A 16,323-nucleotide genomic window follows, 5' to 3' on the forward strand; every position below is an offset into this window, starting at 1 on the left:
TATATCAACTAGAGTAAGCACATTTGATCTAACAAACACAATCACTAATCAATAAGAAAATTGTAGAAAGGATTGATATTACCTCTATTGGAGAGATCTTGTGAAGGATAATTGACATCTAAAACAGTGCTTGTCACACACGGTGAGGCATAATATAATTAAGATGTAACATGCTTATGACATCAAATGAGATAGATCTAAGATTCCTAATTCGCGACGAATGTTGAAGAAAGGTTCCGTTGCCAATGGTTTAGTGAAAATATCAGCAAGCTGATTTTTGGAGTCAACGTGCTCAAAGACAACGTCTTCTTTTTCAACATGATCACGAAGGAAATGATGTCTAATCTCTATGTGTTTAGTGCGTGAGTGTAAAACAGGGTTTTTAGTAAGGTTTATGGCACTAGTGTTGTCACATTTGATAGGAATACGTTTGAGTTGAATGTTGAAGTCTTGTAGTTGTTGCTTCAGCCATAAAATCTGAGCGCAACAACTACCGGCTGCAACGTATTCAGCCTCTGCAGTTGACAAAGCCACAGAAACTTGCTTTTTGCTGTGCCAACTGACCAAGGAGTTTGAAAATAGGTGACACGTACCACTTGTACTTTTCCTATCTGATTTGCAGCCCGCAAAATCAGAATCGGAGTACCCTACTAGGCTACAATCACTTCCTTTAGAATACCAAAGCCCATATTTAGATGTTCCATGAAGATATCTAAATATGCGCTTCACCGCTTTTAGGTGCGATTCTTTAGGATTTGATTGATAGCGTGCACACATGCAAACACTAAACATGATGTCGGGTCTGGAAGCAGAAAGATATAAGAGAGATCCAATCATACCTCTGAATCTTTTGACATCTACACACTTACCGTGCTCATCCTTTTCTAGATTTCCGTTGGTAGGCATTGGAGTGTCGATTGATTTTGAGTCATTCATTCCAAAGCGCTTGAGTAGTTCTCTGCAGTATTTTGTTTGACATACTGCAGTACCTTCATCAAGTTGCTTTATTTGCAGTCCTAGGAAGTAGTTTAGCTCCCCCATTAGACTCATCTCAAATTCACCCTGCATAACCTTAGAAAATTCTTCGACCAAGTGTATGTTAGTTGAACCAAATATGATGTCGTCGACATAAACTTGAACTAAAAGAATGTGCTTCCCTTTGTGTTTAATAAAGAGAGTATTGTCCACTTTACCTCTTGAATATCCATGATCAATTAGGAATTTGCTAAGCCTTTCATACCAAACCCGAGGGGCTTGTTTAAGACCATACAAAGCTCTTTTTAATTTGTAAACATGATCTGGATTTTCAGCATTTTCAAAACCGGGAGGTTGTGAAACATATACTTCTTCATTTATGACACCATTAAGAAAGGCACTCTTTACGTCCATTTGGTAAAGCTTAAAATCCTTAGAACACGCATAGGCAAGCAAAAGACGTATAGCTTCGAGGCGAGCAACTGGAGCATAAGTTTCCTCATAGTCTATGCCCTCCTCTTGGTTATATCCTTGTGCTACTAAGCGTGCCTTGTTCCTAGTAATCACTCCGTTTTCATCAAGTTTGTTTCTAAAAACCCACTTAGTGCCTATGATATGATGATCTCGCGGACGAGGGACAAGTTCCCAAACGTCATTTCTTTTAAATTGATTAAGCTCTTCTTGCATGGCCATTAGCCAAAACTCATCAATCAAGGCCTCTTTGGCATTTTTAGGCTCAACTTGTGAAACAAACGCGAAGTGAGAACAAAAGTTACTTATCTTAGACCGGGTCATTACTCCCTTTGAAATGTCTCCCAAAATGTTGTCGATGGGATGGTCTTTTGAGGATCTCCAAGCTGTTGGAAGATCATTCACTTCAGCTGTCTTTTCTTCCTCAATTTCTTCATGACTTGTATCTTCCTCCTTCTCATGGGCAGCTGTTTTGGACTGATCAATTTCCTCAACAGCTTCCTTGAGTATGTCTTCCGTAGATACACCTGCGTCATCAAAAGAAATACCTTTTCCGACATTTTTCGGATAAGACTCATCAAAAGAAACATGAACCGACTCTTCAACAGTAAGTAAACGCTTATTATACACTCTATATGCTTTACTTGACATTGAGTAACCAAGAAAAATACCTTCATCCGCTTTTGCATCAAACTTCCCAATGTTTTCCTTACCGTTATTCAAAACAAAACATTTACAACCGAATACGTGAAGATGTGACAAGTTTGGTTTTCTTCCTTTCAAAAGTTCATAAGGAGTTTTGTTCAAAATAGGGCGAATTAAAATTCTGTTTAGGACATAACAGGCTGTGCTAACAGCATCAGCCCAAAAGTATTTTGGTAATCCACCCTCATTAAGCATTGTTCTTGCCAACTCCTCTAAAACACGATTTTTCCGCTCCACAACGCCATTTTGTTGTGGAGTGCGAGGGGCTGAAAAGTTATGCTCAATGCCATACTTGTCACAAAACTTCTCAAAGTGATAATTTTGAAACTCACCACCATGATCGCTACGAATTGTAACTATTTTGGAATTCATTTTGTTTTGGGACAGATTTGCAAAATTTTTGAAAGCAGAAAAAGTTTCATCTTTGCTATGAAGGAATATAGTCCAAGTGAATCTAGAGTAGTCATCAACTATTACAAAGCCATAGTAGTTTCCACCTAGGCTCTTTGTCCTAGAAGGTCCAAAGAGGTCCATATGGAGAAGCTCAAGGGGTCGTGAAGTTGAAATTACGTTTTTAGATTTAAAAGACACCCTTGTTTGCTTTCCCATTTGGCACGCGTCACATAGGTGGTCTTTTGAAAATTTTAATTTTGGTAGACCAACTACTAGATCCTTAGATACAACCTTGTTTAGCAAATCGAAGTTAACATGAGCTAAACGTCTATGCCAAAGCCAAGAATCATCATTCAAGGTGACTAGACATTTAGTATTTGTTAACGGTACATCAAACAAGTCAAGCATATAGATGTTGTTTACTCTTACACCCTTAAACACAATGTTTTGTTCAGCATGTTCAATTATGCAGCAAGCTTTTGTAAACGAAACTTTATATCCCATGTCGCATAGTTGACTTATGCTTAACAAATTGTGTTTAAGTCCCTCAACTAAATGGACATTTGAAATAGTAGTGGTGGAGGGATTACCTACACTACCTTTGCCGAGTATAGCTCCTTTGTTGTTGTCTCCATAAGTAACATATCCCTTTTTCTTCGCCTTGAAGTCTATAAAAAGCGATATGTCACCGGTCATGTGCCTTGAGCAGCCGCTGTCAAGAAACCACCTTCTATCTACGGAGGCAAGGCACTCATCCTACAACATCAAAAGAGAGAAGTTGGTCCCCAATTTTCATTGGGTCCAAGAGGGTAAGTGTTAACATGGTTGCCTTTTGGCTTCCATTGATAAATACCTTTAGGGACTAGAAATCTCCTAAATTTGCATTTTTCAATGGTATGGCCAGCATGACAACAATAATGACATAGACCATGATGATGTGTTTGTTGTTTCTTGTTCATTGAATCCTTTAGAATAAAAGAGTATTTTGCATAAGGAGGATTCAATGACTTCTTAAACAACTTGGGGTCAACGGCATAAGTAATTTTAGGTTGTAGCGCTTTCTCTAATTTGGCCTTAAGAGTGTTTACCTCTTTTTGCCAAACATAGCAAGCGTCACAATACCTAACTCTACTACATCCGTCAATGTCAATAGTTTTTGAATTTTCTGCAATACTAGTTTTCAATGCTTCTAAATCAATTTCAGCTTTGTTCACTTTTCCTTCTAAAAAGGAGAAGATATGTTTGTCGGAAGCTAGTCGTTTAAAAGCATCTACAGCTTCGTTATGCAGTTTTTCAAAAGCTATTTTCAATTCCGAAAAAGACATAGAGGAGAAGTTATTGAAGTAAGCTTGTTTTACCTTTTTGTCATTGCTTTTCTTCTTGTGGTAGGACTGAATTTTTGAGTGAGCCATAAGGCACAGATTTGCAGCTTCATCATCATCACTTGAGCTTTGTGTGTTTGATGACTCACTATCACTTTCCCATGCAATATACGCTCTCCTTTGCTTGCTGTGACCTTTTGGTGAGTCTTTTCTTTGGTCCTTATACTTCATAGGGCATTCCGTTTTAAAGTGTCCGGATTTACCACAATTAAAGCATGATCCTCTTCCTCTACTCTTCTTGTTTTCTTCTTGTTTCGAATTTATGGATTGTCTTCGAAACTTCATGAGATTTTTGTCGGAATGCTTGACTCCATTCTTTCGAATGAATCTATTGTATCTCCTTACAAACAGTCCCATTTCCTCATCATCCGAGTCTTTGTCACTATTTGTTTCATTGTCGCTTTGCTCTTTTCGTGAGAACTTAGAGCTAGAAGCCACAAGAGCTATTGGCTTCTTCTCTCCCTCTTTGTCTCTTTTCTTTTCCTTCTCCTTCTTACTTTTATTCTCATATTTTTCAAGACTTTCCAAAGCTTGTTGATGTTCTTCCAGCTTTCCAAACAGTGTTGTAATCGTAAGTCTTGTGAGATCGTTGGCTTCCTTGATTGCTGTAACTTTAGGTTGCCACTCCCTGCTAAGACACCTGAGAATTTTATTAGTAGCAATTTCATTGGAAATAGGTTTTCCAAGAGCATTCAATCGGTTAGTTAGATGGGTGAATCTCTTTTGCATGTCGGAGATGGATTCTCCTTGTTTCATGCGAAAGAGCTCAAATTCTTGATTGAGTGTATTAATGCGGGACTGTTTTACTTCAGTAGTACCCTCATGGGCAACTTCTAAAGCGTCCCACATTTCTTTAGTTGTCGTGCAATGTGATACTCGATAATACTCATCAACACCAAGTGCTGAAATTAACATGTTTCGAGCTCTCCAATCACACGACCACTTTTTCTCATCTTTCTCATTCCAATCATCTTCTGGTTTAGGTACTATGGCGCCAGCCGCATTGGTCATTGTAATTTGAAACGGACCGTTTTCAATGGCAGCCCATACTAACCTGTCCACAGAATTTATATGAACTCGCATGCAGTCTTTCCAGTAGCCATAATTTTCACCGTTGAAAATAGGCGCTCTATTATACGCCCCCTTTGGTTCAGAATCCATACTGTTACAGGCAGCCACAGAGCACCAGCGAACCGGCGCTCTGATACCACTTGTTAGACGGTGTGGCTAGTGATCGAGAGGGGGGGTGAATAGATCACCTCTTAAAAATTAACGGATTTAACGTTTAATCAGAGTTTTCAAAAACAGCGGAAAAAGCAGTCCCGAATCGACTTCCGTCTATTCTGAACTGCTACTAGAAAGCCGGACACGCAAGTGCAGTTGCTGGATTTTAATGAGAATGACAGAAATAATACACACAGAATATTAACAGATTGAATGCGCTTATCCTCAAATACTATTTCCAATGAACACAATCAAGTTAACCGTTTTGTCAAACAGTTGGTGTGTGAGTGTTTGATGATAAACAACAATGGTGTATGACTAAAGGTTTTGTTATCACTGCTGTCCAGAAATATAATCAATCACCACACACTAACAGAATTTGCAAAACAGTATTTGAAACGTAAAGAAGATTAAGGTAAAAGTAAGATACGCAGAGATTTGTTAAGGAAGTTCCCCACGTCGTCCTCGCGTGTGGGTACGTCTCCCTCTCAATTTCAAATGAAATTGAGAACTTTGATTATCAATTATTGTCGAATCCGTTGATACAAGGTTTTGATACAAAGACAGAATTTCTAATCTCCAAGAACCTCTTCTTGTATAAACCTTCACTTGATCTGAGCTTGATCAAGATTTTCCTGCACAAAGTTGCAAACAATTCACCGGTTCCACGACCTGCTTGAGAAATCCCCCGATCTCCAAACGCAACGCTGCGGCTGAATCTGTTCTGCAAATGTGACTCCGAAACCCTCAAGAACACACCAGTTCTTGAAGGACAAACCAGTAGGTTTTTCCTAGAAACCCCCTTCAATCTTCGACTCAGCTAGATCCTCGATCGTTCCACTGCAACCCACAGCTAGATCCTTGATCACACCACTGAACGTTATCTCAATGCTTCTTTGATCCAACGAACAAGAATTGTTATGTGTAAATGTTCTTGAAAGAAGAGTGATTGAGAAGATGAAGAAGATGAAGTCTCTTTCAGGTTTCTATGTGCTCACTGACAATTGCTCCAACACTTCTTTGATCTTGTGTTCAATTGTCTTTTTGCTCAATGAATTCGTGTCTCTCATTTGCTGTTGAAACCTGTATATATGTGCTGCAAAACAGATTCTGTTATGACTTGAGACAACCTTGTGTATTGATACACAGGAGTGTGCATCGATGCATACTGTAAGTTGTATGAAATTTGGTCAAATTAATTAATCATGTATCGATGCAGGAGTCGTGTGTATCGATGCATGTGGTATTTACACTAATCTGTATCGATGCTTAATGCTCATGTATTGATGCACAGGCTATCTCAAGTGGTCATGTATCGATGCAGAAGTCGTGTGTATCGATGCACAGAGTTTTTGCCCTTCCATGTATCGATGCATGGCTCGTGTGTATCGATGCATACTGAACATAATTTGTTTTGACATTAATCAAGGCTGCATGTATCGATGCACAGATTCATGTATTGATACATACTGTTACAAAATGCATTTTAATAGTTATTTTAAGGAATTTTTCAATGTACATATATATGTGTGGTTATGCAACAATAGAGTGGGATGAATCACAAAGTAAAAACACAATTATATCATGTAATGCAATGCACAACCAATTTGGATGATGTTCACACAATTTGCTATCATTAAAAGTTAATTCAAGTTAAAGAATTCTTTCACACATTTTTCAAACAGAGCAAACAAATGCAGGCAACTTAGTCCAAATGTAATACATGTATAATTTAATTCAGTACTTAGTTCCATGATGAAAACCAAAAGTAGCATGACCCTACATATTTTTCATAACACTAACATCTTTCACTTCACTTCTTACACAGTTAACCATTTACATTCAATTGACCTAACTAAACTCAGAGCACATAAGAACTAACCTCACTCTATCCAACTAACAATCTCTTCATTCCAAATAACTAACCTAACTGACTTGTAACCATTTCTAATCATTTTCTAACTAACCTAACAACAACCTATAACAGAATTAAGCAGAAGCTCTAACAAAAATGAGATTGTATAACAGAATTTGAGATGAGAATATAAATAGAACACACTATATTTCATCAATTTCAACTCTCATTTTTTCAGAATCACCACAAACTTCTCACAAATAGAAACCCCATCACTTTTGATAATCACCAATCTCAGATCCACCACTTCTCACCAATCTCATAATCTCCCTCGCTTTTACATCTTCACTGCAAACACATTTTACCACCTTCATCATACTCTCTGACTTGGCATTCAACAATCATCTTCTCCACTCATTCATCACAAAGCCACTCTCTGCACTCACACTTTAACCTACACGAATTCATAAAATCCTCACCATGCACACGAGCAATAACAACACTCAATTCAGAATCAACAACACATAGAATAAAGGAAGGAAAAGGCGAATCGAAGAACACAAAGAAATAGTTGCAAGACCGTCGTTCCGGTAAACCTTCGCTTTTATCTTCATATTTTTGCATATTGAGGTTACCAATATGTAGCTCTCCATGAGGGGAATCAAATCCCTAAGGTGGAATGACTTAATTCCCCTCCGTTTCGATTTAATTTCAAATCTTAGAGCTAGGGATCTTCATATTCTCACTTCGATTCGAGCAACTCGTGGTGAATTAGGTCATTTCATTGGTATATTTGTGTTCAACGCTTAGACTTGGTTCATGTGATGTTTTGGATTATTGATTAGAGGCACCTCCACTGATGGAGGTGGCCTCCGGCACGACGGAGGGAGAAACAAAACTGAGAGAGGAGAGATATGTGTTTGATTTATTTTATGTTGCTCTGAGTTCTTTCAAGTAAATGTTTCACGTTTTTTTTGCACGTGCATTTAATTACTGATTCGTTAATGCTCATCATTCTTGACTCATTGTCCCACTCACATTTGCCTTATCCATTCCATATTGCAATGTCAATTTTGTTTTGGGCCATGCGTGGCTGGGACTTTGGCCAATTATGCTGAACATTGTCTTGTGTTTGCCTACGCACCCCCTGGCTGATGGCTAGAATTGATTTGGGCTTCACTCTTGGCCCATGCGCATGCCACTGATTGCACCCCTGTTTGCACTTCTGACCTCCATTTTTATGCAAATTTTAATATACTTTTTTCATGATTTTTTACAAGATTTTTTTGATATTTTTTTTACCATATTTCATATTTTCTTTATATATTATTCACCATGAAAACTTGATGTTTGGTATGCTTGTTAATTTCCATTAGAATCTTTGTTAAGTTTTAATTCATTTTTAATTGAACATTTTATTACCTTGAATGATTACTATAATTGTTGATTGTGGTATTTCTACACGATTGATCTAATTTTCATGGTCATATGCTAATTAAGGTAAAAATGTGATTGTGATTTAGATTGCTAATTTTCCATTTGCCTTGATTGCCTTTGGTTAATTTGATCAATAATCCATGTTAGATTGATTTTCGACCCTAGGTTTAATGTCCATTTTGAATTGCCTATAGATTTTTGGTTATCTTATAAATTGAAAATTTTATTTTAATTTGATGGATGTATGCCTTGTATAGTGATAATGCGAAAATGTATCGTATTTTTGGCTCCATATGCATTACTTTTTACTTGATTAACACTTATTATTACGCATTATTTTATATTTATTACAGGTATTTATCGATTAAAAGGTTTACCGCAAGCAAAATGGAAAATAGCAAAAAGAAAAGAAAAAGAGAAGAAAATGGAGAAAAATAGAGATAATGGGCCACCAAAGTAAATGGGCTTATGGTGCTCATCATCTAGGGTGTGTGGCGCCCGCCACATGAACCCAAGGAGGTGGTGGCGCCCGTCACCAAGCAGGAGGAAATGTGGCGCTCAACCCTATATTTGTGGCGCTCGCCATGGAGTCAAAGACTAGGGTTGTGGCAACCGCTACAACCTAGTCTTCCCTCTTTTTCTCCATGTTTCTATCCACGAATCCACCCATCTTCGCTACAAATTAGGGATGTAGAAAATATTAAGGACTCTCTCTCAATCTCGCTAGAGGCTCTCTCTTCTTCCAGTTTTCAATCTACGAATTATTTAGTCAGAATTATTTTCTTTTAGTTTGCTAGGCAATTTTCTTACTTTGTAAAAGTAAGAGTTCTCGACATCGGGGACTATTGCGATTTATTATTTACGCATTTGAATTCAATTGTAACGGTTAATCATTGCCAAAGCCTGCCAATATTATTTTAATCGAAGAATCAAGATTCAGTTCCAATTCTCAATTCGTAATCCAGGTTTTATTTTGATTGCTGTTTTATTTATTTATGCCTTATTGCATGTTTGATTTCCCAAATACCATGTCTGTTATCGGATTCATGTCTGGCTAAACCCTTATGTATCGGTATGTAAAGACCGTCGAAACGACGAGATTCGTAAATAATTGGTGTGAGTTTTTTTTTAAAACTTATTTTTCCGGTTTTTAGTTTCTTATTTTAATTAAACTGTTTTTCGTACGAGAGTTTGAGATTTTAAACAAACTAAGGTTACGGTCAACAAGAACGAGAGTTTGAGATTTTAACCAGATAGCTAAAACTAGGCATTGATCCTAAACACAGTGAGAGCGCTTTAGGATAACTTAGACTTTATTCATATTCAAAAATTACTTTTAAATTCAAAATGAGACAGCGAGAGCCAAGCATTCTGGTTTAGGAGTATGGTCAGAGTCAATAAAAACGAGAATGTGAGACTAAGTCCTTTCTATAAATAATTTTTACTGAAGAATATTTTGACCAATAAGATTACACCAACTATCTATCAAATCCCCGGAGTTTGATGTGTTACATACCGATATCCCTTTATCATATATCTTTATTAATCTTCTATTTACGTTATAGTTATTTCTCTTCATCCCTCCAATCTTAGAATGATCATCACCCTTAGATTTACATAGTAACATTAGACCACGATACGTTTGATTATTAGTCCTTGTGGGTTCGATAATCTTTAAAACTACGCGATAGGACTGTGCACTTACAGTCACGATTCCCATAAACTTACTAAGTCGCGATCATATAGATCACTTTCTTTCACCATGATCATGTGGTTCATTTATGATATTCGTCCATATTGATCCATTTCCATTTTGAATTGATAAATGCCATGGAACATGTTTACATTTGATGCATTATTTTCATTTACTTGATTCTACACTAACTCATTTGCTTATGTGTTTACATAAACCATTGATACTTCAAGTTCTATCCAAGTTACTTTCCTATTATGACTATTGCTTATCTTTGGCCTTGTATTGTTTGAGGATACCATGCCACTTGATTGATTTAGGCATGGTACTTGGATTGTAACTTGTGTGGTTTCCATTCTTATTTCTTGTATTATTTGGTACCATCCCTTCATTGTGGGTCATATGTCCCCCCATCCCATGAAAGTTTAATAGCTTAGGTTTACATTCTCTTATTATTTTCCATGCATGCTAACTAAAAAAGATAAAACCAAATGATAAACAAATCTTTTTCAAAAGACAAAAAGCACACTGGATCCAATGTCAAGTGGTTTCCAAATTAAATCAAATCTTATGCAACACGAGTGTTTGATCCAACGTCAAATATCTCATTTTCCTTTGTATCCATTATATCCTTATCTTCTTTCAATCCATTCTACTCCCATCTCAATATATTCTCGATCCAATCCTATTCATTAAATCATTTTCATAATAAAATTGGATGAAAATGTGGGGTGTACGTGCTTGTGCACAACACTCAAGTACTTGGGTTGTCGGTCGTGCCTAGCTTGTGGCCCAATGCTTGTCATCCCTTCAAAACACTTCACAAATAAACGCGAGTCTAATCCGTTGCTCTGAGAGTGAAAGAGTGGTTAGGATGAAACTGTCCTCTCAACTCCCGAGTATTCTGATTGTCGACCGCACTTAGTCAATGGTTAGATGCTTGTCTCCCTCTAAGCACCAATGATTAAACTCATAAAACAAATTTCATGATTATAATAATCAAATCAAAGATATTCTTTTGCCTTAGGGCAGCATACAAATCTTCCAATATTCAAACTCTTCTCATTCAATATGTTCAATCTTCATCATCAATGATCAAACACAACAATCCTCTTTGTTACCCATACATCCTTTGGGTTAATCACCTCATGGTTAAATACCCATCTCAGAGTCAATTGCTTCATGCATTGCCTATACAATTATAGACTTTGGCATCCTCTTTCTGCCTATAAAGTTATAAACTTTGGCACTCTTTCGTTGCCTATACAATTACAGACTTTGGCATCCTCTTTCTGCCTATAAAGTTACAGACTTTGGCACTCTTTCATTGCCTATATAGTTACAGACTTTGGCATCCTTTTTCTGCCTATAAAGTTATAGACTTTGGCATTCTTTCATTGCATATACAGTTACAGACTTTGGCATCCTCTTTTTGCATATAAAGTTATAGACTTTGGCACTCTTTCATCGCCTATACAGTTACAAACTTTAGCATCTTTTTTCCTCGCCTATAAAGTACATACTTTGGCATTCTTGTTCTTTTCCTTGTATAGTTGTCGTACCCCAAAATTTGCCCTCCCCTTTTTCATATTTTTCCCAATCTATGATTTGAGATTCATCTGTACCCATTTATGCCTCATTCATGTGCATCATTCACTCATGTTAGTACTTGCTAATAATCATCATAGATTCGAAGCTGGTGGAGCATAAAAACTAGGGTTTTTGCTTGAGTTTTGTGACACTTGCTCATCATATGAGGTGAAACCCTAATTTCATCCCATTTGGACCTTGGTGCAAGAAGATTACAATAATGACATTCATTCATAGATTCAAAACCCTAATTGATTGAGATATGGATTCATTCCTCATGGTATTCAAACCCTAATTCCTTGCTATGATGCTATGGGATCTTATGATTGGATCTTGAGCATAAGTTGGATCATTTAAGCCCTAATCATGGGCCAATATGGTGGGGACTTGTCTGTAGAGCCTCATGCTTGGATTGAAAACCTTGATTAGATTGGATGCATAATGAAACCCTAATCAGGAAGCCTTGGTCCTAGTGGGCCTTTATTTGGACTTTCACCTTGTGATTGTTTCAAACCCTAATTCACTAGAGGATGGTTCTTGGTCATTATCAGGCATCATCAATCATCAAGTTTCTTTTAACAAGTTGACTATTGGATTTACATACCTACATGCTTGATGATTCATTGGATCCAAAGTCTCATTCAATTTTTTATTCAATTTACCATTCAAGTCTGTTGATCTATACTTCATAATCCATCACATTCAAGATTCTCATAAGGCATGGTTCATTCAAATATCATAGTTCATTAACTTAAGCCCTTGATGCATTCATTGATTCAGGCTTCTTGGTGCATGGTTGTAGCACCTCAAATTTGCACCCCCATTTGTACATTCATTTCATTTTTAGGTCATTGTACATTTCATTTCATTTTTAGGTCATTAACATTGCATTAACATTGCATAGTACTTTGCATTTCATCAATCAAGACTGGTATCAAGAGGGATTCATCTGTGCAAAAGACCAAGCATTTCCATGAGATAAAGGCCACATGAGTATCCCATGAGCTTGTGTGAACCCAAGGGTCATTTTGAAGCAACTTGACCAAGTGTTAGAGGCTCAAAGTCCACAATGCAGTTTCAGGTCATTTGGGGCCCATGAAAGTCAACTGCAAGTCAACTGAGGGCTAGGAGATGGAGAAATGGTTTGAGACACTTCATTCATGTCCCAAAGAGGTTTATTAAACATGTCAAACATCTACCTTGAAGATTTTGAAGCCAGATCAAAAGTTTCCTAAAATGGAAAGTGACCTGTAATTTCAAGTTTCCAAAAATGGCAAGTTTTTGGACCAACTTCAACTTGACTTTCCAACATCAAAGAAGCTTCAAATGAAATTTTGTCAAGCATGAAAGTTGAAGATCTTTCTCTCCCATTTCCAAAAAGTCCAAGATCATGAATTTATGATGAATGGTTAAGGAGTTATGATCAAATCATTGCAAAGTGTGCTTGAAACTTCAAAATGCCATATCTTTTGAACCAAAACTCCAAATTTGGTGGTTCTTCTTGCATTGTTCTCCTCATGACTCATATTTTCCAAATCATTCATTACATGGCATGAAATTCACTCATACAACCATTTGCTCATGCATGTTATTTTTGAAGGGAAATTGCTAAAATCAAAATTGGTTGATCACATGAACATAATTCCATTTCCAATGTGTGCATGGGCTGATTTTGAGTGAGTTTGGGCTTTGTTGTGCACTGTTCACGTGGGTTTTTCATGCATGAGGTGAAAATGGCAATTGGTGCATACACCTTATATCTTCCTAATCTCCATTAACCTTGGCTTAGTGATAATTTCAGATTGATTAGGAGGACATATATAAGGTTAATTGTAACTGTATTGGAGAGAACACAAGCTTTCAGATCTAGAAATCCATTTCCATTCTCATTTTTCTCTTCATTTTGATTTCTCAAATTCCATGCATAAACACCATTTTTCTTGGTGGATTGTTGATCCTGGTGAAGTTTAGAGCAAGAATCAACTGTTATTTTGTCCAATTCATGCCAGAACCATACACACCACAAGCTTGAAGATGGAGATGAATTTTGAAGATTGAGCTCGTTTGAGTTGGTTTTAGCTGCAAAACTTCACATCAAGCTTCAGTATACTAGTTGAGAAGAATATCTGGAGCTAGAGAGAGTTGTAGCACGCGTTTTCATTGCATTGTTCTTCAAGAAGGTGAAATTTCGATCTCCATTATTTGCCAATTCATGTACATAGACGTGTAGAACTTTTAACATTGATGATTCTGGTATGAATTTCGTGGAAAATGGTGAAATGTTGCATGAGTTATGCTTAGTAGAAGTTTGTATGATCATTTTGTTTTTCTTCGATTTGACTTTGTTATGAGGTTTTAGACTGAATTAATCATTGATTTGGAATGTGTGATGTAAGAGCTTTCGATTGGTATGATTATTTCGTGTTTTTGGAAAAATATTTTGAGCTTCGTACTGTTCATCATCGTCTTCGCGAGGAAGACGATGTAGTGTCCGCCTAGCGTCCATTTGCGTCCGTCTGGTTCAAATCTGGGATGGCGCTAGGGTTCTTGTTGAAGAACACGCTACAGAATGCGTTTGATCCATATACCTCACTTCGATTCCATGCTGTGACGTTTTTGGATATTATTTTCTTTCCAGCGCTTCATTTAAATCTGGACATGGCTCGATTCCTGGTGGCTACGTTTTTTTTCAAATTTATTTCTCATGCTTCCTTTTCCCTCCAAATTACATGTTCATGATTCATTTGACTTCAAATTTTTATGCCAACTTCAAAAATCCCTAATAAATTGAAAAATGCTCCAAATCATCCCCAATTTTTTGCCAATTGATCCTTGTGATGTCTAGTTTTTTTTTGGTGTGATCTCCTGATTTTTACCATGCCTGAATTTTTGATTGTGTTAGGATGATTGAACATATGTGCTTTTGTGATATTGCTCCATTCATCTTATCATGAAATGCTCATAAATAATCCAATGGCCATGAAATTTTGTGTGTTGACTCTTAACATGTTGATTGACATTTTAGGCTTGGTTTGACATTTTTCTCATGTTCCATCCCTGTTTTATGTACATGTTAATATGGTGTGACAATGCATGTCACACAATTGGATGTCCTATTTGATCATTTTCATTGATAGACCAATTGATCTCTTCTGTTTACAATTTTTGGTATGATGATTGTATTGGACGTGTTGTGTGCTCATGAAAATTGCCAAAATTGTTTGAGTCATTTCTGATTTAATGTGCATTTTCTCTTCTTGATGTCCAAATGTGACTACCTTTTGCTTGCCTTGCCATGTCTTACTCATGAAATGAACATGCTTAATGATTTTGATTTGGTCCTTTTTAGGACATGCTCTTGATTGAATAAACATGCTTTGTGTTGAATATCAAGTTTTGTTTTGGCTTTTTGATCCACTTTTGACCCTAGGCTTTGACCTAGTGGTTTGGACTTACATTTTGAGTTGTGCATTTCAGGTGCAAGCAATAAGTCTTGATGGTTGATGTTGATCTCATAAATTGAGATGCAAAATGATGTGCTTCACTAAAATTTGTTGTGTTGTAGGTGCCTTGGAGAGGAATTCACTTGATTGCTTGCCACTTGTTGGCTTGACTTGTTGTGTATATTAGTTGTCTGATTGTTGTTGTCTGTTGACTATTTGTCTGAATACTGTACTGATTTGTTTAGTTGTTTACACAGGTACCTAAGTTGCTTTAAGTTCATTTGAACTTTGCTTTGTGCCTTGTACATTCAAAGACCTCCTAAGTGAAGAGGCGTTGGCAGATAAAAGGGATGTGCAATCCATTCCCTGCTATTCAGTTGTGTCATTCATCCTGCTCACACCATGTGTTGATGCACTTTGAATAAAAAACCCAAAATCTTGTTGTGTCAGTCATGTGGAGTAGAGTCCCACATTCTGGACTCCCACACTTTCATTGATTGAAGCTCTCCCAGGCCAGGGATAAGAGCTGTGAGGTCTTACCCTCACTTCCCATTTCATCTGCTTCACCCTAACTCTCAATGTTAGGGTTAAGAGCTAACAACACCCTTTTCCAGTTGGCTTGTTTGTCGAGGTTGATTTGACCCCTTGACTAAAGCCTAGCCTTGTATGAGCCACTTGTTTGCATATAGTGTGTGTGCTTGCTCTCTTGTGCTTGTGTTTGCTTATGTGCTTTTTAGGCTAGCTTGCTTCCTGTGCAAGTTAGGATTAGAGACCTCAACATAGGGATCGTATGCATGACAACTTCTAGGCTCGAGTCGTAGTCTCCCTAGTAGCTTGTTATCTCCCTAGTCTCTGGTTAGGATAGAAATTTCTTTCCCTGTTAAGGGGAACTACGTCGCCCTGATCCTCATACCAGATGAGGTACGTAGGCAGGAGATGAGCTGATCTCTCCGGGCGCCCTTTTTCTTTTTCAACCCTCTTGTGTTTGTTTGGAGTCTGACATAAGTCCAGCGATCGGCAGTCGGTTTCCTGTGTGTTGTTCGTGTGTTGGAGTCTGACATAAGTCCAGCGATTGGCAGTTGGTTTCCTGTGTGTGGTTGTTTGTTCGGAGTCTGACGTAAGTCCAGCGATTGACAGTCGGTTTCCTGTGTGGGT

Source organism: Lathyrus oleraceus, chromosome 2 (assembly GCF_024323335.1).
Source record: "Lathyrus oleraceus cultivar Zhongwan6 chromosome 2, CAAS_Psat_ZW6_1.0, whole genome shotgun sequence".
NCBI lineage: Eukaryota > Viridiplantae > Streptophyta > Magnoliopsida > Fabales > Fabaceae > Lathyrus > Lathyrus oleraceus.